Source organism: Notamacropus eugenii, chromosome 6, assembly GCF_028372415.1.
Source record: "Notamacropus eugenii isolate mMacEug1 chromosome 6, mMacEug1.pri_v2, whole genome shotgun sequence".
Lineage (NCBI taxonomy): Eukaryota > Metazoa > Chordata > Mammalia > Diprotodontia > Macropodidae > Notamacropus > Notamacropus eugenii.
Window position 1 is genome coordinate 127,643,012 of NC_092877.1, and position 23,926 is coordinate 127,666,937.

A 23,926-nucleotide genomic window follows, 5' to 3' on the forward strand; every position below is an offset into this window, starting at 1 on the left:
GGCAGATGCCTTGATGAGAATTTGTAATATCTTCTTATTTTTCATAGACAATTTTGTTGTCAGCATACTTAAGTTTAAAGGTGAATTAAACAAAAATTGATTTCTTTTAGAATAAAAGTTATTCATACTCATTGGTTTAGCGAATATCGGATTACCTTCCAATGCTCACTGTTTATTTTACCTGCCTCCTACACGATGCATATAATTTTGGGAAAGATGACTAGGGTAAGAAGGCAGATAGGTGGCCTAGGTGGTAGAGACCTGGGTCTGATGTCAGGATATACTTTAATTCAAATCTTGCCTCAGGTACTAAATATCTGAGCTGAAGTTCTCTAAGATTCAGTTTCCTTATCTTACCACCTACTTTGCAGGATCAAATGATAATATATATATATATATACATATATATATATATATACATATATATGTATGTGAGTGTATGTATACATATATATGTATGTAAATGTAGGTATAGACATTATATTGGCACATGTATGTATGCATGCATGTATGTGTGTGTGTGTAGTACTTTGCAAGTCTATAAATGCTATATAAAAGCTAGATTATCAAGTTCATTTCATTTCATTTAATCAGTAGTCATTTAATGTTGATTATACACAAAGGATTATTCTACATGTTGGTTAGGGCTACAAACATGAAAATATGACATGATATTGCCCTCGGGGGACTTTCAATCAATAAGAAAATGAAGAAGATTGAATGTTCATGAACAAAGTCTAATGTTAAAATTCAATACATTTTCACAAAGCTAATCTGAGGCATAATGGTATCTATAATAGATATCATGCTGCATTGGTTGTTAGTCATAAAATGAGACTGAAACTCAAATTTATACTCTTGATATCTGACCCTTTGTTCCCAGTCATAAGAACTCCATAGAGGTCATCTACCTGCCACTCTGTGTTTTTGCTGATCTTCTCTCTTAAGCTTTAAGCTCCCCCACTATCTCTATCTCTTGGGATCCCTAGCTCCATTCAAAGCTTGTCTCAAAAGTGGCTTCTTTCAAGAGTCCTTTCCTCATGTCTTTAGTTTGCAAGTACTCTCTATCCCCACCTCAATCATAATTACTTTTTTTTCCATATATGTGTATATTTGTATTTATTAGTTTTCAAGTTATTTCCTCCCTTACTAGATTATAAGCCTATAGAGGGCAAAAAACTAATTCACTTCTTTTTGCACTCCAAACTCATGGCATAGTGATTGTTACACAAATAAATATTGGTGGAATTTAATTGAATTAGATCTAGTCCTACATTAAATATTCCCTGAACAAAAGAGGTAGTGGCTTATGTAATATTCCATGGGCAACTTCAAGCATCAAGTGGGTCTTAAGTTTGAGACCCCTGAGGTAAAGAGTACAAGATGTTATATAATCACTATAATTAATAATATTTTACACAAGACAAATGATTTTTTATGATTTTTCTCTTCTCTGTTAGCTTCACAGTTTCTATAATCAATATTGATATTAACAGCTTTTCTGATGCCATCTACAATGTAGTTCTCTTCTCAATAAATATCCTTATTCAATTTACACATATTGAAAGACAAAGTACATGTGATAGCTACCCAAAGAGCAACTTTCCATTTACCCCTTCTTTCCATCCACAACCTAACATTACCTAACTTTCTACTCCTCCCCACCAATCTTCTTCTCCAAGGCTAACTACCTCATCCACCGCCACCCTTCCCGCACACCTTTGGCCAAAGTTTTAATGCCTCTAATCTTTTCACATTTTATTCATAACTCTAATATCTTGTTTTCCATTCCCCCTCTCCAAGGGAATCCATTAGACAACATGTTTTAGCTTACCATGAGCTGAGTGTCTTACTATACAGGGACTTCTTATCATACTTCTCTAACTTAGAAATTGGGCTTGAATACAAACTGAGATCTGTTTAAAAGACCTTATATTTTCAATAGAAAATAGCATGTTTAAATTTTTTTAAATGTCTTTAAGAAAATTGAAGGAAATGCGATGAATCAATTAATTAATGAAAGATATCCCAAAAAAGGTTATTTGTAGATAAATTAAGTTGGGATAATTTTCATTACTACTTGGTTTTCATGTTTGTGTGATCAAGCTCTAAAACAAAACAAATCTGTGTGCGTCTTTCCTTTTCTCTCTCTCCCTCTCTTTCTTCACATTTTAACCCAACCCCAAATGCTTGGAATGATTTTCCTCTATATGCATTTACATAAACACAATAAAAACAAGGACTAGACCTGTGATTTCATTGGTAGGAAGAATTCCCAGATGCAAATTGGAACTTTTCCCCAAGAACTTAGAGTCTTATGTGAGTTTAAGTGACTTGCCAAGCATCATATAGCTAGTCAGATGACCCTAAGTTCTTCTGGCTCTAAGACTAGCTCTCTGTCTACTGCTCCATACGACCTCTCTGATCCTTCTGACAATTGGGGTTTTAAGTAGAATGTATAAAATACATGTAGATATCAGTGACCAATTGTTGTTATTTCTACCACCACATTTAACTTATCTCAACCCAGAACAGCCACCTTAGTTCATCTTATCTTCATCTCTCATGTTGATTGCAGCAACAGCATAATTTGTGTTCCTGCCTCAAATATCTCCTCATTCCATTCTCCACAATGCTACTAAAGTGGTTTTCCTTAAGCACAGATCTAGACCAGCTCTCTTGCTCAAAGAACTCCAGAGTCTTCCTATTTGCCAATAAGATTAAAAAAAACCATATCAACAACCAACTCCTTTGTTTAGCTCTCAAAGTCCTTCCTAACATGGCTACAACCTAAGTTTTACTTCTTCCTTCCCTGTTCTCTGCCATCCAAACAGACTGGTCTTCTCTGTTCCCCACCCATGACACTTGATCTCTTCTCTCCAATCTTTGCCTCTGTCCATTTTCATGATTGGTAGACAATCCATCATTTCTACCTCACATAATTTCTCTCTTTCTCCAAATAGTAGCTCAAGTATCGTATTCCACATAAAGCTTTTCCTGATCTCCCTAATTCTCAGTTCCTTTCTTCCCAAAATGCATTGTTTGACTACTTTGTATTAACTTAGGTTGATTCTCTTTATTTTTATTCTTCATATATCTATGTATGCTAACACATTTACTTGTCTCTCCAATTAGAAAGTAAGCTTCTTTTAAGCAAATTGTTTGATTCATCATAATTGTTTCCCCATTGCCTATTATGGTGCCTGACATACAGGAGATGATATATATGAAGTTTGATAGAAGATAGGTAGGTAGACAGACAGAGATTAGATGGATAGAAAGATAGATATAATAGTTTGAGATCATTTAGAAAACACTTAAGTTTCTCTTTTACAACTTCACATCAATGAAATCTTTTCATCAAGAAATGTTCTACAGTAATAGACAATATCTGTTATTGTGTTGGGTTCTTTCATTCCTGACTGAAGCTCCTACATTTCCAAAGCCAAACACCATTCCACTTATATAAACATAGGCATCCATAGAAAACCTCATTTGGCATTTGCTGGTCAAATTGTTGAATTCAGGGAATAGCAAAATGGAGACATTTCCATTGCATTGTTATAAAGAATGGGACATGAGGAAAAAAGAAAAGGAATTTTAAAAAAATCTTATCTGAAAGGGAGTTCACTGTAGCCGTAATGATGAGTGTTTGTGCCTGAATGAAAGTGCATAGTTCTTCTCAGCTTTAGTGACACTGGATGACTTCTTTAAGAGTTCAAATGTCAGAGATTGTACTCCTGAAGATAGATGTGACCAAATTCTCTTTTCTTACTGAGTCATAAGAGTCACACCCCCAAATAGCCACTATTGTTGTTTACCTTAAGTTGGTGACAAATGAGTCCATTTCAAGAATATGTAGACCTGCCCCTCACCACCATGCTTCTTCTAAGGAAAAAAGAAATGACAGGGAATTGGGGAAAGTACTCATTGTTTAGTTTACCTTTGACTAATTTTGGTTAAAACTTTTCTTCTGTCACAATGATACATAGGTAATATTCCCGGACTCAACTAGGGTATCAGTCTTCTGGAGTGAAGGATTATTTAAGGTGTCTCAAAATACAATAAAATTTTGAGACCTCATCTATACAAAAATTATTTTAATTCCCATTCTCACAATTGCTAGTGCCTAAGTTCTGGATATTTGCTTTGTATTCACTTTGAGTATATATTTATTCACCTAACACTGTGCATATAATGGAAGCTACTCAAGTGGGAGTATTGTTTCAGTTTTCAATCTCTAAAGTCTACAAAGGGCTTGACACAAAATCAATGTGTGCTGAATGAATTAATTAATGTGGGGAAAAAAGAGTTTGAATAAGGACATATATTCAAAAAAGATCCACCAAAATGGAACTAGCCATTACAGGATCCCTTTTACCATATTGTACATGGCTATACATATCTATGCCTATAATGTGTAGGTGTATATGCATATACGTGTGAATATGCATGCAGGTAAATATTATACATGCCTGTATATATGGAACTGGAGGAGGAAAGAACATAAATATTATAGATATATAATAAATACTAACGTAGTATATCATCACATAGTATATAATAGAATGTGTACTATTTTATATCATATATTACATATGTATGTATATATGTATATAGATATATATGTATATAGATATATAACATATCTATATATGTTGTATTTATAATACTGATGACATGTTATATCATCAGCAATATATTATATTATATTGTATAATACTGGTGTCATTTTCTCCTCTAGTACTACGATTTTCCAACAAGGTAGATTATAGCCCATGAGGATGAATTCCTACTCATCTTGTATAGCTCTTATCCAGACACTCACATAAATTACATAACCAAAACATCTCAAGTCCTGAGACTCAGGAAACATCTTAGGAATCAACTAGTTAAGGCCATAATTGAATAACAATCTCCTTTATAAACTTGTAGACTTTATTTCTGATCAAATAAACCAGAGTTCATTAGGTCCTGAGGTATTCTTATATTTTTGAACATTTTTGAACAGTTGCCAGAAAGATCTTTTTGGAAATACTCTCCTGGCCTTTGTTTAGCTCCTTGCTAAATCTCAGGCCCACTGCTTTTGCATCACTAAAGCTCCTAATGGCTACAGAGAAGGTCTAAGTGAATTCATTCACATTTTGAACCAGCTCTCTCATCTCTCTCTCTTCAACAAAATGGTGCTGAAACCCGGGAGTCTAAATATTAATTGGACTCTGATGATCTTCTCCTAGCCACTGGGATAAAAGGTAAGTGCCCTTTTCTTTGTCCCCTTTCCCAGACCTTTCTGCTCCCACCGTCTCCCTAGCAGCGAGACCTCTGGAGTGCCCAAATACTGCCAGTGGCGTCTGTAGCTCCACTGACTTCTGGGCCGTCAGTCGGACTGTGGACTCTCGTATAAGGGGACGCCCTTGCACTGGGTTGGTCACATTTTTCTTTTCTCCTCTATTCCTGGGAAGCTGGGAAAAGTGGCAAGAGGCTGCTTAGAGACTGCTGGGAGGGGAATTCAGGGAAAAGATCTTAAGGAAAAACCACTGGTGTTCCATTGTAATACAGCCTGACCTCAATGTAATCTAGAAAAGTAATTTGTGAAAGGGGTTTCTAAAGAAAACAAGCTTAGTAGGAAATTTGGTCTCTCAGACTCAAAGAAAAGGCACCTTGCTCTGCCTGAGCAGATTTTTTATCCTGTATTGTTCCCCCAGCACCTTTGTTTGCCCTGTGTTGTTCCTTCTCCTCCTCCATGAGACCTAGAAGGAGGTGAGTTGGTGAGCCTTAGAGCCTGGTTTTCTTTGGGGGTCCCTGCACCCCATTTTAGGGTCTCTGAGTCCTCTGGGCATCTGTTCCTGGTTTACTGCCTAGATGTAAGCCTTCTCTCTGTCCCTAACCTTTTCTTCCCCTCCCTGAGAGACATGCATTTTCTAGTCTGCGAAGTCCCAAAAGTAAAAGAGACAACCAACCATAGCTCCTCTCCAGCCAAAACTGGAAGGCTCTGGGTCCAGCGGTTGGAGGCCAGGGACCTGGACACACCTTCAAAAGTCCTGTCTGGAAGAATAAGTTCAATTCCCTCATTTCTCTAATTGTTAGGGAACTGGGTATACTGGAGGTGCTCCCTTCCCTCTGCACCCCAATACTCCCTGTCCCCTACCTAGTGGTTGAGTGGGGAATGATGTGGATAGAAACAATACCCTGAGAGTTAAAACATTGATTGACTTTGTAAAGCCCTTGATGCCCCAAAGTCTCCCCTTACACCTTACAACTTTCCCTTATCCTGGACCATAAGATTCCCTGTCCCCACCCTTCATCCTGCGGGGAACATAAAGTTTCCTGTTCCCATCCCTCATTCTGGAGAATGGGATTTCCTTATCATGTAACGTACATAGTCCTCACCCTGTGCCTTTATCTTGCAAGAAGTCTTTATCTTGCAAGACTTATCCTAGATCTCCAATCCCCACTAGGATACCCTAAAATCATCTGATATAAATCTGGTACTTTTCCTATAACATTGCCTTTGTTTAGCTCCTTGCTAAACCTCTGGCCCTCTGGTTTTGCATTAATAAAGCCCCCCGATGGCTACAAAAAAAAAAAATACTACCTTTAATTTGCCTCTTTGCAGCTTCCAGTCATCTCTCTTAGTTTTGTTCTCTGAAACCTTTCAGGAAACTCTTATCCCAATTCCATATGATAGTTTTCCAAATACTTGAAGACAGCTATATTAGGGCTTCTGATTACCAAGTTAAAAGTCTCCATTTCCTTCATTGATCTCTAAATGGCCCAAACTCATGCATTGACTGTCCTGTCAATGCTCCCTTACTTATAAATGTGTTTCCGAAAATATGGCATCCAGAACTGAAAAAAGAACCATAGTACCACAGTATTGGAAGGGATTCCATTAATCTAACCCAAAACACATCTTCCAAAATATTCTCCTCCATAACTTATCTGGCAGGTGATCATCCAGCCTCTACTTGATGACTAAAATTAAATGGAACCCCATATATACATTTTAAGAGGCAACCCATATTCTTTTATTTAATTCCATTCTTTGGGAATTCTTGTCTTTATACAAAGCACAAATTTGTCCCAGTGAATCTACACAACAGGATGGACAACAAATCTACTTAATCAGATACAAGCTGCAAGGAAGATGGGATTTGGTTCTTTGCCCAATGAAAAAAAATTTGAGTGGAAATACCTAGGCATATATGCTATAAATAGCAAAAATCAAAATCTATTTTTCTTTATAGAAGAGATAGGTTTAGAAAGTTCATCTTTATTGTTGAATGCAGTTCTTGGTTTCATTTATGGTTGTAAGACAAGCAGTGTTGACTAGAGGGAGAGTACTATGGCAGTTTTTGAAGATATTTAAATATTTTTCCAGCCAAAAGTACAGTTCATTCCAATTAGCTAAAAACTTAAGATTTGTAGGATTACAGTTACAAATTCCTAGGTCATGAATAAAAGTGGTAATCTATTCACTTTATATGAAATTTGTGTTTTCTTAATAATTGTTCTTGTGAATTAGATAATTGACTCCTCAGGAAAGGAACTATTAATTACCAAAAAACAAACAAACAAAAATTCTGGATTTATGTTTATTTATTTAACTTTTAGTAGAATCTGCCATTTTATGATGGGCTGCTGTATAAGGATACTGATCTTTCTGGACATACAAAAACTTTTAAAGAGTTGTCCTTAAGATTTTAAATGTATCATTAGGTAGTTAAAGGAAGTAAACTGGTTTTAGAAGCCTGGTAGTATCTTCTAGCTAAGGAAAAATTTCTCAAAATACATAGTGCTGTCTTCATGAAACAAATGTATAGCTGGGGTTTAGTTCAAAATGATAGATGAAAGTTAGAATTCTGCAAATAAATATCCAAAACTCAGGATTTACAACAGCCAGTTAATCTCACAGTCCCCTCCTAAATGAGCATAATGGCAATTATGAGTTAAAGATCTTCCCCAGTTATTAATGGGTCTGCCAGTTAGGGGACATTTGATTATAGGAGATTTGTTCTGTAGGAAGGCCCACACCTGTTGCTAATTTCTAATGAAGTACTTGTTCTCAATGGTTGTAATGCCCTCTGGCTCTGAAAAAGTGTATAAATACTCTGAAGTGAGGTTTTACTTTGGGGCTTACTCATTGGAAGTGTTTGTTTGGTCAGATAAGACTCTGGGTAGATGCTAAGGGCCCCCTCCTATCACTTTGAAAACTCAGTTGTTCGTAATTCTCTCCCTGGTACTTATGTATATATGGTAAGATAATTGGATCTGTTTGTTGATCTGCTTATGATCAGAGAGTTGGAAGCCCTGTTTGTTGATCTTTGTTTCTCTGTTTGTACTTTCGCTGAAGTTCAGGGTGCTGACTTTTTTCCCCTGAACTGAGTGAATGATATATGTGCTGGATTAAAGTGATGGTTGACCCCTTAAAAGTTACTTTCCTTTTTAGAAAAACATATCTAAGAACCTGTACAGCAAGCCCTCCTGTGTATATTGAGGTCCTTGATGTTATAATGGGTCATTCTACAATGGGGAAAAAGGACCCAGTTGTCTTCATACCAACTTGGCAAGAAATTTAGAATCTGACATTGTGCTGAGGGAGAGCAAGCCAGCAAAAATCTTATAATTTTCCACTGGTTCTATTTGTAAGAAGATAGTTTAATGAGCTTTCCTCTTTTCTTCTTCGTAAATGTGTGAAAGGCCTTGGAATTGAAGGAGAGAGGGAGGAATGCTAAATAAATAAATAAGTGAATGAATAAATAAATGAATGAATAAATGAATAAACAAGTAATTAAATAAATGAACAAGTAGATGAATGAATGAATGAGTGAATAAATGTATGAAGAAAGGAGGGAAAGAATGAATAAATAAATAAATAAATGAACAAATGAATGAATGAATGAATGAATGAATAAATAAAAAGTTAGAATTCTTGGAAATCACTAAATCAAAAAAGACAATGGAAGGAGAAAAAGGGAATGACTTCTGTCCTTTTATAAATGTCCATATTCTTGAGAGTAGAGAATACCCTTTAGCACTGATTTATTAAGGTTATGACAAATACCTCATAGATGATGTTTGAGAACATTCTTAGATAAAGGCAGTCCATAAAGATAAAGACATCAGACAGTTCAAATCCAGATTTTTATTGTCCCTTACCTCACTGGAACATTTGTGATGCTAAGGTCCAAGTGTAGAAAGAAGGCAAAGGAGTAGGACGTCCTTGTTTTTGCTTTCATAGGACTAAATTCCTCACAGGACTATCCAAATCAACACTATTCATCATAGATTTTTAAAGAACTCCAACAGGCTGTACTATATTCTGGAAACTAAGAAAACAATTCATCTGTCTCTGCCTTTGAGAAGTTTATATTCTGCTTAAAATGGGGAAGTAAGGAAGTAGAAGAAGAGGCTTATGGGAGGTTTAGATCAGTTGCACAGATTAAGTAAAATACAAATAAAATATGATCAAGAGTATTGAGAGATCTACATAAGCCACTTTTGGAGATATTGAAAAGGTAAGAATATTTTCATATGGTGTGTGTTCATCCTTCATTCCTGAAGAAGACCATACCATCAGAGAAACGACATGACTTGCATTTGACTTTCTTTTTTTTGAGTGAGGGAGCGCTGTACAGGTCACCAGCCTCACTTCTCCTTCAGAGCCATGCCAGGATGAGGCAATTGGGGTTATGTGACTTGCCCAAGGTCACACAGCTAATGAGTGTCAAGTGTCTGAGGTGCTCTCTCCACGGCACCACCTAGCTGCCCTTTTTGTATGGTAGTGAGTTGTTGGGCAAGAGGAATCAGAGGGGCACCAAAATGAATATTTGGAGAAAGCTAAAGATTCTGAAAAGTGGCAATGATAAGGAAGTGGAAGCAAGGAGTAGGTTATGGCCTTTATAAATGTTCAGCGAAGGGAATGGCATAAGGAATTTCACAAGGATCAGTAGTTTAGTTTGGCTGGAATCTCAAGTAAATAAAAATGCAAGGACAAGGACAAAGTTTTAGAATGCTTTGAGTATACATCAAGCAGCCAAGTCTCGAATGTAACAGTTTTGTTTTTTTTTTGCCAATGGTGTTTTCTCAATTGTAACGCTGTCCTTTACTATCACTCCATTTTTCTCAGAATGATGGAAAGATATAACTAATTGAAGTCCTAAATCTCCCCAAATCTCCCCAAAGGGACGGTGGTCAGACCCAGCAGGTTCTAAAGCAGCCAAGTGCCTAGATAGGAATCTGACTACTAAAAATCAGGGCTTCTGAGTTCTACAAGGAGCCACATAGCTTTTTACATGTTATTTTTCTCTTTCTTCACTGAAGTTTCAGAAAGCCTCTATGATAGAGCTACCAATATTATTATTTCCATTTGGGGAATGAGAAAAATGAGAGAATTGAATTGATTTGCTTATGGTCAGTGGCTGGCATCAGAACCAAGATTTAATCATAGGCCTTTTTGTCTTTAAGTCCATCACTCTATGCCATGCTGAGTCACCTTTTCTGACCCATAGTTTCTTTACCTGTAACAGGAGCAGTTTGATGTAGAAGAATTTAAGTATCTTTCCTTCCTTAAAAAAAATGAAAAAAGCTATGATTTTAAGATTTAAACAGAATTCATGCCTATACAATATTTTAAAAATGGTCAGTCATTTTAGCATAATCTTATCCATTGTAAATGAATGCATGAGTTTTAGCTTTTTAAGCTTGTTAGATTGGCTTACCTTACAAAATAATAACTACCTTTTGTAGTGATTTCAATATACAGAACCATTTACATACATTATGATACCAATCTTTTGAAACTGATGCTACTTTTCTCCTCATTTTGCAGATGAAGAAACAGAGGTGCAGAGAGGTTATGACTTCCTTAGGGTCACTCACTGCATGTAAGAGGAATCTAGGTTTCCTTGATTCCATGTCCAATTCTATCCACTAAAACACACTGACTTGCTCTTGTGTGGTAACACTATAGAGCTAAGTACTATCGACATCTATCCATGACTATGTTTACTTTGATGATTTACAAGTGCACTCTTCTTTAAACTCTAGGTTTTCTTTTTGATCTCGTTTTACTTCCTAGCCCCATCCTGTCCTTCTCTAAAAGGTTCAAAGACAGCAGCCTCTTTAACTTTCTTGTTTTATAATAGAACGTTTCCTGTTCAAATCAATTACTGTGGCTTTAAAATAAGAAGAGGCTCGTTGTATCCTTACAGGTTCTGATAGCAAGATACTTATTTCTTTTTGTCTCATGTTCTATTAGGTAGGTCTTGTTCAAGTCCAACAGGTATTTGTCATATGATAACATAAAAAGTGCTTTGAGTAAGGACATTTCAGTTTGATTTTAAAAGCTTTATTTCTCTTAAAGAGCTTCAGAGAAGGAAATTCCCCAAATATTCTCATTAATTAAGTTCATCTGTTTTAGCCTTCATTGTCAGAAGCTTTTTCTATATTCCTTAAATGACCATATTGCAAATTTCAGTTCATTTCCTTTCCTCTGATCCTTAAGAGTTACCAAGAGGAATCTGGTTGCTTATTAAACTTTATCCAGGGGTTTTCTCTCTAGCTCAGCCTAATCTGGATGAGGGAAATAGCAGATATGAGCTGGTGACAACATCAATTTTCCCTGCCTATTTGCTAAGATGGGGTGAGATTTGGAGACTGGTGTCCCTTCACCTTCAGTAGGGATGCTCACAAGTGCAGGAGCCAGATAGGAAGACACTGCTGAGATACTTTCAACAGTTCAGTCAGGCTATTTCCTCAGAGTATGTTCCATTTACAAGCTAAGAGGCCTTGGAGCTAAATATATGTGGGAGCTAAATAATGTTCATCTAAAGGCACATAAAACCTGCAAAAAAATCCACCTAATTTCGATCAGGCATATAACAAAGGAGTAAGTAGGTATAGAATTTGCTTTACTTTACAGAAATGGTCTTACTGTAAATTTTACAAATTTTCTTACTTTTATGTCTTGCAGAATTAATATTTTGGTAATGTTCACATTTTTCCCTTTATGCTGTAGACTATTTGTAGGATCATACATTTAGAGCTGGAAAGAAACTCAAGGACATCTAATCCAACCACTTCATTTCTAAAAAAAATGTGAAAATTATGTTCCAAAAAGGTATGATGATTTTTTCCCCAAAGTCAGAAAGGAAGTATGTGGCTGTTCTGGGATTCAAACCCAGGTTTTCTTGTCCCAAATCCATTATGTCACGCTGTGCTGTCACTTGGTTTTCGAATACATTTAGTGTAGACATTTCATCTACATTTGCTTTTTTAAAAATTTGTATTATATGTGTATATATATATATATATATGACATTTAACTCCTAAATATACACAAATTAAAGATATGAGATTTCCAATCTACAAAGTATCCTAAGGAGCCTCCAGCCCCCTTTTGGCTTCTTGACTCCTTCCCCCAGCACCAGTTACACCTTCTTAATTGACTGTACCTATACCTCAATTGTCCTTGACTGTAAAAGAAGAATTTTGGTGGACATTGCTTTTTCCCATTCTACGTCATATGTTTGGACACTGTAATATAACTCTTAGAAAAATAAGAATTTTTTGTGGTTGTTTTCAGGTTTAGAAAACAAAATTTGTTGAAATCTTCAAAATTTGAAAGCAAATATAACAAAAAATATGAACACATTAGGGTTAAGGTGACATGAAGCATAATTTTAATTTTATTTAGTTCCTTTTGATATATAAATATATTTGCATTGCTGTAAATGCAGACTGTAAAAAGTTTTTCATGAAATTGTAATAGCCCACAGGGATATGCATGAACTGTTACATACAGGATATAATGAAGACTCAAAATGGCTAGCATAAGTAAGTTTGTATATGTTATTCCAACTTTATTATTAGGTATATCACTATTTGACTCCATTAATATTCAGTAACAATGAAGGCTATGACTTATGCTTTTGTCCATATGTGCACTTCAATCAAATGGAATAGGGTTAGAAGCAAGTACTCACATAGATGGGCATTTGGTCATAGTATTCAGTAAATATATATTCTACATTAGGGAGCAGCTAGGTGGTGCAGTCGATAGAGCACCAGTGCAGGAGTCAGGAGGACCTGAGTTCAAATCTCACGTCAGACACTTGACACTCACTAGCTGTGTGATCTTGGAAAAGTCACTTAACCCTAATTGCCTCATTCTGGGTCATCTCCAGTCATCTTAATGAATGCCTGATCACTGGATTCAGATGGCTCTGGAGGAAAAGTGAGGCTGTTGACCTGCACAGCCCTCCCTCCACAAACAAAATCAAATGCAAGTCATGTTATTGTTTCTCCCGTGGCATGGCCTTCTTCGGCAAAGAAGGATGAACACACACATTCTACATTAGGAACACAATCATAGTTTGCTGTTGGCAAAACATGAGGAGAAGAAGATGAAGGAGAAAAATTTAATGGAGATTAAAAAGAAATTTGGCATGCATAGGACTTAAAAAACAGTAGACAAATCTTTTTCATATCTACTTCACATCTTTTCTTCCAATCCAATCATATCTTACTTAATCAAAAACTTTTGCTTCTTAAAAATAAAATGGGCTGATACTATTGCATTATACCAAAATTTTTCAACCATTGTATTTCATCCCTTAACTACACTCTTTCAAAAGTGGACCAAGCCACCTTGGGAGCCAATGGATCACCTTTCATTGTAGGTCCTCCAATAGAAGCTATCTTCACAAAGTGTTTTACCCCCGTTTAGGTATTTCTGGAGAGTAAGTTGGAGAACAACCCTGAGATTCTTCTGTTCTGTATTTTGCACAGTCTCTAAGTGGGATTGTTCTTCACCTGTGGCTTTGAAATCAGAATTGTTTTTGTGGTTGTTTGTTTGTTTTGGTTTCTGCAAAGGAAAATCTGGCCACTTCAGTTAATCTATGGCTAATCTGTAAACTTTAATCTTAAACAATTTTCTGGGACTTCAAGAAGTTAACTGACTTCCCCAATGTCACTTAACCAGTAGGTGCCAAGGCTTTAACCCAGGTTTTCCTGTCTCCAAAGCTGGTTGTCTAATCACTTCATCAAAAAGCCTCTCCTCATGAATTTCCACATCACAAATGATCTCTATTAGGTTGCAGCATTTTAGAAGTGTTGATTAAGTACTCATGCAATGTTAGACTGTTAAAGAATATAAACAAGGGTAGAGTCAAGATGGTGGATTAGGGGCAGCTACCCAGGTGAATACTCCCCAAATTCCCTTCTAACAATTTTACAATGATACCTCACATCAATTCTTAAAGCAACAGAGTCAACAAAAATTCAAGATAAGAAATTTTCCATCCTAAGCACACTTAAAGAGGTCAGCAGGAGAAGTCTGTGATGATAGGGTAGAGGTCTGTCCAGTGCCTATATAAGGTCAGCAGCTGAAACAATTTCAGAAACTCTCATGCCAGACATCAGACATTTAGTTAGACAGAAGTCAGAGGGGACCCTTTGTTGGTACCAGGTACAAGTGGTGCTAATCATCGATTCTATTGCCCATACACAGTTCTGGGTTACAGCTCCACAGAGGAGCTCTTGTGGTTGGTCATAAGGGAGCAGGGGCCCTGGTCACATTTCCAAAGCAAAGAGGAATACTAGCATCAAAAAATTGGATATTCCCAGAAGTAAATCTGAAAAGAGAAGCACATAATAGCCTAAAGCTTAGCACAATGTCTCTCTAGCTGTGAGTGATCAGAGCCCAACTTTAACACAAAGTTCAAGGTCAAGAAATTGGATGAAAAATGAGCAAACAACATTGAAAGAACTGGACATAAAAACTGCTATAATAGAAGAGAAGATTAAGGCACAAGCCCAGAAGAAGATAATAATGAGAAAACACGTACAAAATAAATCCTCAAGGAAAAAAAATGTTAATTAGATACAAGCCCAACAAGATTTCCTGCAAAGTTAAAGAAAGAGATAAGAGGGGCAGATAAAAATTTGGAAAAAGAAATGAGTGATGGAAGAGAATTGTGAAAAGAGAATTAACAGTTTAGTAAAAGAAGCACTAAATATACTGAAAAAAATAATGTTTTAAAAAAACAAAATTTGAAGCAAAAAAAAAGCACAAAAAATGAACTGAAGAAAATAATTACTAAAAAAGCATAATTGGTCAAATGGAAAAAGAGATACAAAAGCTCATTGAATAAAATATTTTTAAAATAAAATTAGAATTAAGCAAGTAGATGATAGAGTCCCTGAGACATTAAAAAATAATAAAAAGTCAAAAGAATGAAAAAAATAAAAGAAAATGTGAAATACCTCAATGGACAAACCAACCAGGAAAATAGATTGTGAAGGGACAACCTACAAATTATTGTACTACTTGAAAGCCAAGGTTAAAAAAAAGGAGTTAAAACATCATTTTTCAAGAAATTATCAAGAGAAATAACCTGAATCTTGGATGTAAAGGGTCAAATAGAAATTGAAAGAATCCACTGATCATCTCCTGAAAGATATCCCAAATGAAAACTCCTAGGAATATTAAAGTCAAATTCCAGGCTTCCCAGGTCCAAGAGAAAATTCTACAAACAGCCAGGAAAAAAAAAAAAACACATGTAAAATACCATGGAACCACAGTCAAGGTCTCAAAAGACTTTATTAGTTTTCACCTTAAAGAAATGAATGTCTGGGAATATGATATTCCACAAGGTGAGGTAACCAGGATTATAATCAAGAACCCAGAAAAGCTGCATGTAATCATAAGGGAGTGTAAAGAATAGATATTTAATTTAATAGTGTGTTTTGGAAACATTCCTCAAGAAAATAACACCTGTCAATAGAAAATTTATACTCAAACAGAAGATTCAAGAGAAGTATAAAAAGGTGAACATGAAAAAATAATCATGAAGAACTCAATTAAATTGAACTGTTTACATTCTAATAATAGGAAGATGAGGCATGTGATTCTTAAGAACTTTAATATTTTGTTGTTGTTATTGTTCAGTCATTCAGTTGTGTCCAACTCTTCATAACCCCACAGATCATAGTATACCTGGCCCGTCTATCCTCCACTATCTCTTCAAATTTGTCCAAATTAATTTTATTATTTCCATGATCCTATTCATCCACCTCAATTGCTGCCACCCCCTTTTCCTTTTCCCTTTAATCTTTCCCAATATCAGGGTTTTTTCTTTCAATGACTTCCATCTTCTCATTATGTAAGCAAAGTATTTAAGCTTCTGCCTCAATGTTTGACTTTCCAATGCATAGTCTGAATTAATTTCTTTAAGTATTGACTGATTTGATGTCTTTTTTATCCAAGGGAACTCTCAGAAGTATTCTCCAGCACCACAGTTTGAAAGCATTGATTCTGCCATTTTCAGTTTTCCTTATAGTTCAAATCTCACAGGCCTACATTGCTACTGGAAAAAATCATAGCTTTGACTATATATATGGCCCTTTGTCAGCAAGGTGGCATCTCTGCTTTGTAGTATGCTATGCAGATTTGTAGTTTACAGAGACAAAGTGCATGGGTATAAGTCAATTATGTTGGAATGGTCTCAAAAATTTAGGGGTGAAAAAGAGAAATGTATTGGGAGAATGGACAAGAGATAGAATGGGTAAATTTCTCACAAAAATGAGATACACAAGGAAGAGCTTTTGCAAGAGAGGGGAAAATGGGGAGGTGAGGTGGTAGGCAATGCTTGATCCTCATTCCCAATTAAATTGTTTCAAAGAGGGAAGAATACACACACACACACACATACACACACACACATACATATACACACACTCACAGTTGTGTTTAGAAAAGTAACTTACCTTATAGGAAAATAGGTGAGGAATGGAATAAAAGAAAGTATGGGGGAAGGAAAATTATAAAATGGAAGGCAGATTAAGGGAGACAAACTCTTGAAGAGGGACAGGAGAAAGACAGACAGACAGAGACAGAAAGAGATGGAACAAGAGGGTCAGAGAAATAGAGAGACAGAGAGAGACAGAGAGAGAGAGAGAGAGAGAGAGAGAGAGAGAGAGAGAGAGAGAGAGAGACAGATAGAGAGAGAGAGAGAGAGACAGAGACAGAGACAGAGACAGAGAATGAGACAGAGAGAGACAGAGGCAGAGAGACAGAAAGATAAAATGTGATTCCAGGAAATATACAGGAATCATAATTGTTAATGTGAATGGAATGAGGTTATCCATAAAAGGAAGCAGCAGAATGAATTAGAAAGCTGGATCCAACAATATGTTGTTTAGAAGAGACACACTTGAAACTGAAAGTCACACAGAGTTAAAATAAAGGGCTGGAGCAGAATCTAATATGCTTCAGCAGAAGTAAAAAAGACAAGTATCATGATCTCTGACAAAGTAAAAGCAAAAATGAATCTAATTAAAAGAGATAATCAAAACTGCATTATGATAAGAGTGTCATAGACAATGAAGTAATATTTTTTACAAGTTTCTCTGATAAATGCTTGTTTTCTCAGATATGTACTGAATATAGAACTGATTCAAATTTATCAAAAAATAAAAAATAAAAGCCATTCCCCAACTGATAAATGGTGAAAGAATACAAGCAGGGAGTTTTCAGAAGAAATCAAAGCTGAACATTAAAACAGCTCTGAGGTACCAACTCACACCTATGAGAAATGACAAATGCTAGATGAGATAAGGGGAAAATAGGTACATTAATATATTGCTAGTGGTGGAGTAGAGAAGTGGTCTAGCCATTCTAAAGAACAATTTGGAACCATGCCAAAAAAGCTATAAAACTGTGTGTACCTTTTGACTCATGTATCACTACTGGTCTTTATCCCAAAGAGATCAAAGAAAAAGAGAAAGGGATTATATGTACAAAAATATGTACTGCAGCTCTTTTTTTGTGGGGACAAAGAATTGAAAATCCAAAGGATGCTCATCTCTTGGGGAATGACTTAACAAATTGTGGCAAATGATTTTGGTGGAGAGCTATTAGAAGTGACGAGGGGGTAGGTTTCAGAAAAATATGACAACAATTACATGAAGTGATGCAAAGTGAAATGAGAAGAAATGAGAGACCATTGTACATAGTAAGAACAATTCTATGATGAAGATCAACTGTGAAAGACTTGTCTACTTTCACAAAGACAGTAATCCAAGACCATTACAAATGACTCATAATGAAAAATGCTATCCACTTCCATAGAGAGAACTGATGAACTCTGAGCGCAAGCTGAAGTATAATTTTCTCACTTTATTTTTCTTGCTTTTATTTTTTTTAAATGGTATCATTTGCATGATTCTACATGTAAAATATTGATATATTGCTTGCCTTCTCAGTGGTTGTGAGGGGGGTTGGAGGGGTGGAGATAATTTGGAACTCAATTTTTTAAAAGTATGTTAAAATAAATTTAAATATTAAAAGAAAAGAAAAGGAAAGGAAAATCACAGGGCTTAAAAACAAAATGGAAGAATTAACAGAGCATAAGTTAAATGCATATATTAAAGACTAATTTTGTTTAAAACCATGAAAAGGAAAGAGGAGACAATTAGGAAAATGACATCCAATGACCAAAAACATGTATGTAGTTGAAATAAATGAAGATCATTCAAGACCAATCATTAAGAGTAAAATTGAAGAACAAGCTAGAGATATAGTAATACTCCAAAGGTAACTATTGAACTTGTAAAACAGAGCAACACATTCAAATACAAAGCAAGACAGTGACCTTTCTTAAATAATATTTTGCATTTAGTTCTGGAATTAAAAGTAATTTCTCAAAGTGGACAAGATCAAGCAACAACTTAAAGAGAATTTTGAAAACCTCAAAGGGAAGAAATCCTTAGTACTATTTGCCAAGACACATGTTCTCAAAATACAGAATTACAGATACAAAGAAAATAAAATATCAACCATCAAAAAGAAAGGAAAGGCTTGCAAAAAACACCAATTAGAGCAACATCAATCTTTTCAAAAACAACAAATGCAAAGATTGAAATTGAACAAGAATATAGAAAATTATAAACAAATAACATTGCACCACAAAATAATATATCTGTAAGTATTGTCTCAAAATAGAGTATTTCAAAAATTAAACCTACAAAGATTTACCAACAAAATCTGCAATCAAAGTAGTTTTTACAAATACTGCAAGGTATATTCAAAATTAAAGGATAATTTTAATAATTGTAATAATATATTTAAGCTTGTAATGACTTAGATGAAGAATGAGACATTATGATTTCTGATTATGGATAGAAACAATCAAATAGTAGATCTAAACTTACTAATAATTTATGATTAATGAAGAAAACTAACTAGGAGAAGCAAGCAATACACATTTCTTTTTAAGTAAACATAGAATGCTCACAAAATTTGGTTATATATTAGTTCCTCCTCTATATTCTACCAATCTTCTCATCTTAGAAGATGCCTCTTTCTGTGTGACGTTCTTACTCTTGAAGATGTCGCTACACTTGTCCTCCAATTGATGATTTTGTCCCTGAACTTCCATTTTAAGGAAGTGCCCAGGCCAGTTTCATACCCACTTCTTCACCATTTTTCAAGCTCTTCATCTAACTTTTTGGATTTCTTCATGTCCCTAAATAGGTACCTTCCCACCCACCTCTCAAGACATTTTAATTAATTTTAATGTGTTATTTTCACCATTAGAAGTTAAATTCCTTGAAGGCAGGAATATTGTCACACACACGCACACACACATGCACACCTGTGCTCCCTTCTTTTTACACACATTTGTATTTTCGTTTCTTAAAACAATGCCTGGAACATGGTAAGAAATCAATAAATGCTTGTTCACTTGAAGAAGAAAAAAAGTATAAAGAGCCCAGGTTTGGATAAATTGGCTTATTTTTATCCATTCCTAGTTGGTAGCAAAGAAACCAATACCTTTAAAAGTAAGTGAGCCCAAGCATACACACACACACACACACACACCATGAATAGTTTGAGAACATCACCCTTGAATGAAATAAGAAAAAATTGATGGTAAATATTCAATAGAAAGAAACCAAAAATGGGTGAGCTGAGAGGCGTGAAAGTGGGAGAAACAAAACTCCTCATGCCATCTTTGTCACAAAGTTTGTCAAAAACAAAAGAGGGAAGCTTAGGAGACTTCAGTGAGTACAAGGCATTGATCAAAAGGAAGAGGAGATGGGATTAAAGGGAGCAGATTGAAGTGGTGATGCTGGGTAAAAGAATTTTGTCCTCAGAATTGATGAGAGGTTTCCACAGGATGGAGAGGAAAAGCTTTGATTAGTGCACCTTGTTTGAACTGCGGAGGCATCAAAGTGGCAAATGTGCCTGGATCAAATGGGGCAGAATGCAATGGGTAATGGAGCACTCGGCACTCACTCGAATTTAAGCAGAGCTGTTGATGATGTGGTAGCGAGTGATGCACACATATCCATCTGGCAGCTGGGAGCAGAAAAGAAAAACAATTAGACAGAATTTTAATCACTTGAGAGCCAGCTGATTGTGGCATTACCAAGGTTAAAATAACATCACAAATTTTTGCATGGCACGGCCAAAGGATGACTCTTAAATCATAAAGCAGGCTACCAGGCTCTTTCCTATTTATAACATTCTCTTTATGTCCTCTCGTTTCAGATTTTTGTAATTTTTGTCACTTTAGTGGGTAAGCTTTAATCTTTCGAATGCAGACTACTACTAAATGTTGGTACTTGTTCTTATTTACTATTTTGTGCTGTTATCATAACTGAATGAACTTTAGGGAGTCTCTGAACAAAAGGTACTCTTTCTACCCTTAAGTTGCAATTCAGTAAGGCTGGCTCAGCAGGGATTTGGTTGTCTCTGAGACTCATCAGAGCGCCACAGTTGAGTTCGAAGGCATCTGTCTGTCTCATCTCATTCAATCCACTCCCACCCATAATTTTATTTTAAAAAATGTTATATGATTCTGTGCTTTTAAGTGCCAAGAGTTATATTATTATAGTATTGAAAACATATACATTGAAATATGTCCTATAGTATCCAGTGCTGAGTGATTCAGTAATGGATTTTTTTAAACAAGAAAATAAGAAGATGTACTTTAAGCACGATAATGCTATTGTACAATTAAGCATCATTTAATTTCAAAATTCATATTTCTGTCACTAGCATTCTTTTTCAATTAGTTTTCCTGATATTCTTTCCTAGCGTGCATTTTCTTCAAATTTTAAATGATTTGGTTCAACCAAGTTGTTTTGTGCCCACAAATATAAAACTATTTTGAAAAAAAAAATCATGTCACTTTTCCCCTTCAGTTCTATAGTGGTATACTTTAAAGGCAAAATATTTTTAAATGTAATAATTTTAATAGTTAATACATATTTAATATGCAATTACTTTAAATGAAGAACGTTCACTATGTTCTGCAATACATTTAAAGAAATGCAAAATCAGAAAAAAGATGGGCCTATTAAACCCTAAAAGTAAGGGCTACACAATGTAAAGAACTATAAGAAACTACTAGAATATAAAAAAGACCCTCTGTAATATCTTTAATAGACGTCACAGAGATGAGCTACAAAGGATGGAAAAACTCAAATGGGTGGTAAGTTGCACACTTGGAGAGTATGCTCACATCAAGGAAAGCACAAATCTATCCAAGTAAATATAAAATGGCCAGCATGAAAGCCTACATAACAAAGAACAAGTCATGATAAGTACTTTTCATAATTCTTTAACCTCTATTATGTGTATTTTAGTGTAACATTTTTAAATCAATGCATTCTTAATCTATTTCTCTCCTAAAAGTATTCCCATTTGATCCATTTGCTAAAAGATTGTGCAAAAATAGGGTTAATTAGAAGAAGGAATTCTCTAGGCAAAGCAGCCATATATGGCCGGGTAGTTATAATTGAAGGCATGTTTGTGATACCTTAATTCTGAGTTAATAAAGGAAAATAAAAATAGAACTTAGCATGAGGTAAAGTTCAGATGTCATCTATTGGTGTTTCTAGTGCTTACATTGACCTTTGAATAGATGCAATGGGTTGATGGTATTGAGTCGTTTGGGTGAAAAGAATGATTATTCTTACTTTTTCAAATAACGTACCATCAAAAGTATTGTAAGGAGTATTCAGATTCAATATATTTCAATTCAACAAACATATTCATTCTTTCTCTTCTCTCATGTCTAAACTCTCCAGACTCCTCTTCCTACTGACCTGATGAATTGCCAACCTAGAGAAAGTTCAATACTGGGGCCTTGCTATAGTATTTAGTAACTGGTTCCCCAAGACCTCAATTTTAGGAACAACACTAGACATGCTTCACCTTGCTCAGGCCTGGAGTCTCTCTCCTCCTCACCTGCTACAGTACTCCATTTTCCAGCTCTCATTTATATATTATCTCCCTAGATTGAAATGTAAGCTCCTTGAAGGTAGGAAATGTCTTACTTATTACATTTGTGTTTCTAGCTCTGAGCACAATACCTGGTGCATAGTAAGTCCTTAAAAATTACTTTATAAAGGATGTCCCAAAAGTCTTTTATATCTTTTATATTAGACTATCTTATTGAGCACCTACTATGCATAAACACTACACTGCAACAAAACTAAATAAAAAAAAAAAGAAAAATAAACCCTTTCTTGAAGAAACTTACAATTTATAAGGGAATGCAAATAAACAAAAAGATATCTTGGTGCTTTGAAAAATATTGTAGATTTGGAATTTGATAACCTGGATTCAAATGCAGAGGGTAACACTTAATAATTTTAATAATAAATTTAATAATAATAAATTTAATAATAAATCATTTTACATCTCAGGACCTCAAGTTCTTTATCCAGAAAATGAGGGATTGACTGTAACAGTGATGTCAAACTCAAATAGAGATGAGGCCCACTAAACCATACCTCAGGATCCCTGCACTACGGTCTATTGTATATTTTATGAGGAATAAACTCTGGTATTTGATACCTTTTGATTAGATGACCTCTGAAGTACTTTGCTTTAAGTAAATACTAGATAATTTGAGGAAGGAGAAAGGTCTAGCTAGTAGAGTGAGTAAAAGCTTCCACTAGGAGATGATAAGTGAGATGATCCTTGCAGAAACATAGGATCCTAAGAGGCAGAGATGGGAAGGAAGAACTTCCAGGAGAGAGCATGTAGTTCCTTCCTATACCTTAGTAGAGCTACAGATGTAAGAGATGGAAGTGCACATTAAGTGAATAAAGAGAAATAATGTGAAATGATTCTGGAAAGGTTAGCTGAACTCAGAGCATAAAGGACTTTAAATGCCAAACTGAACAGGTACCTTTTTTTATGGAGAGACAATATTAAGCAGCAAAAGATTCTTAAGCATGGAAAGGATGTGGTCAGGCCTATATTTTATGAGGATTATTTTGGCAGCCATATGGAGGATGGATTGGAGAGGACAGCATTTAGAAAGTAGTTGTTCATTTAAGAACTCTTGTAATTGTTTAGACATGAGATGTCGTGAACTAGATTGCTGACCATATAAGGAGAAGAGCAATAAGAGAGAGTATATCACAGACATCCACTGAAATATTAAAATACATGATAAAGATTATGAATTGTATACAAATGTTAAAAACTGAGCAGTAGTGTGGTTTAGGGAATATAGAATCAATCTTAGAATCAAGAATAACTTAGTTCCAGTCCTAGATCTGACATATCCTGGCTATTTAATCCCGAATAAGTCACTTAAACTCTGAGAGCCCAGGAAATAATCTAGGACAATGAGATACAGAGCAGGTACAGATCTGTACTTGTAGAAGGATTTCCTTGTTGGGCAATCCCTATACTAAATAAATCACAATTCAAAGCCAAGTTTTTATTTTTTTTTTTGTTGTTTCTTGGTTTAATTAACTTTGGAGTTAAGTTACACATAAATTTGGAGGCAAGTAACACATAAATAATCCCTATGACAGTTATTTTACAAAAAGGAAGCCATATGCCCAAAATAGGTACCTTTTCCCTAGTGGGAAACAATTTGCAGGACTTAGATGC

General features: G+C 35.3%; 1 pseudogene; it reads right to left on the reverse strand.

Moving 5' to 3' along the window:
- Positions 1–5,201: 5,201 nt before the first annotated feature.
- Positions 5,202–23,926, reverse strand: part of LOC140512126 (uncharacterized) — a 28,698-nt pseudogene continuing 9,973 nt past the window's right edge.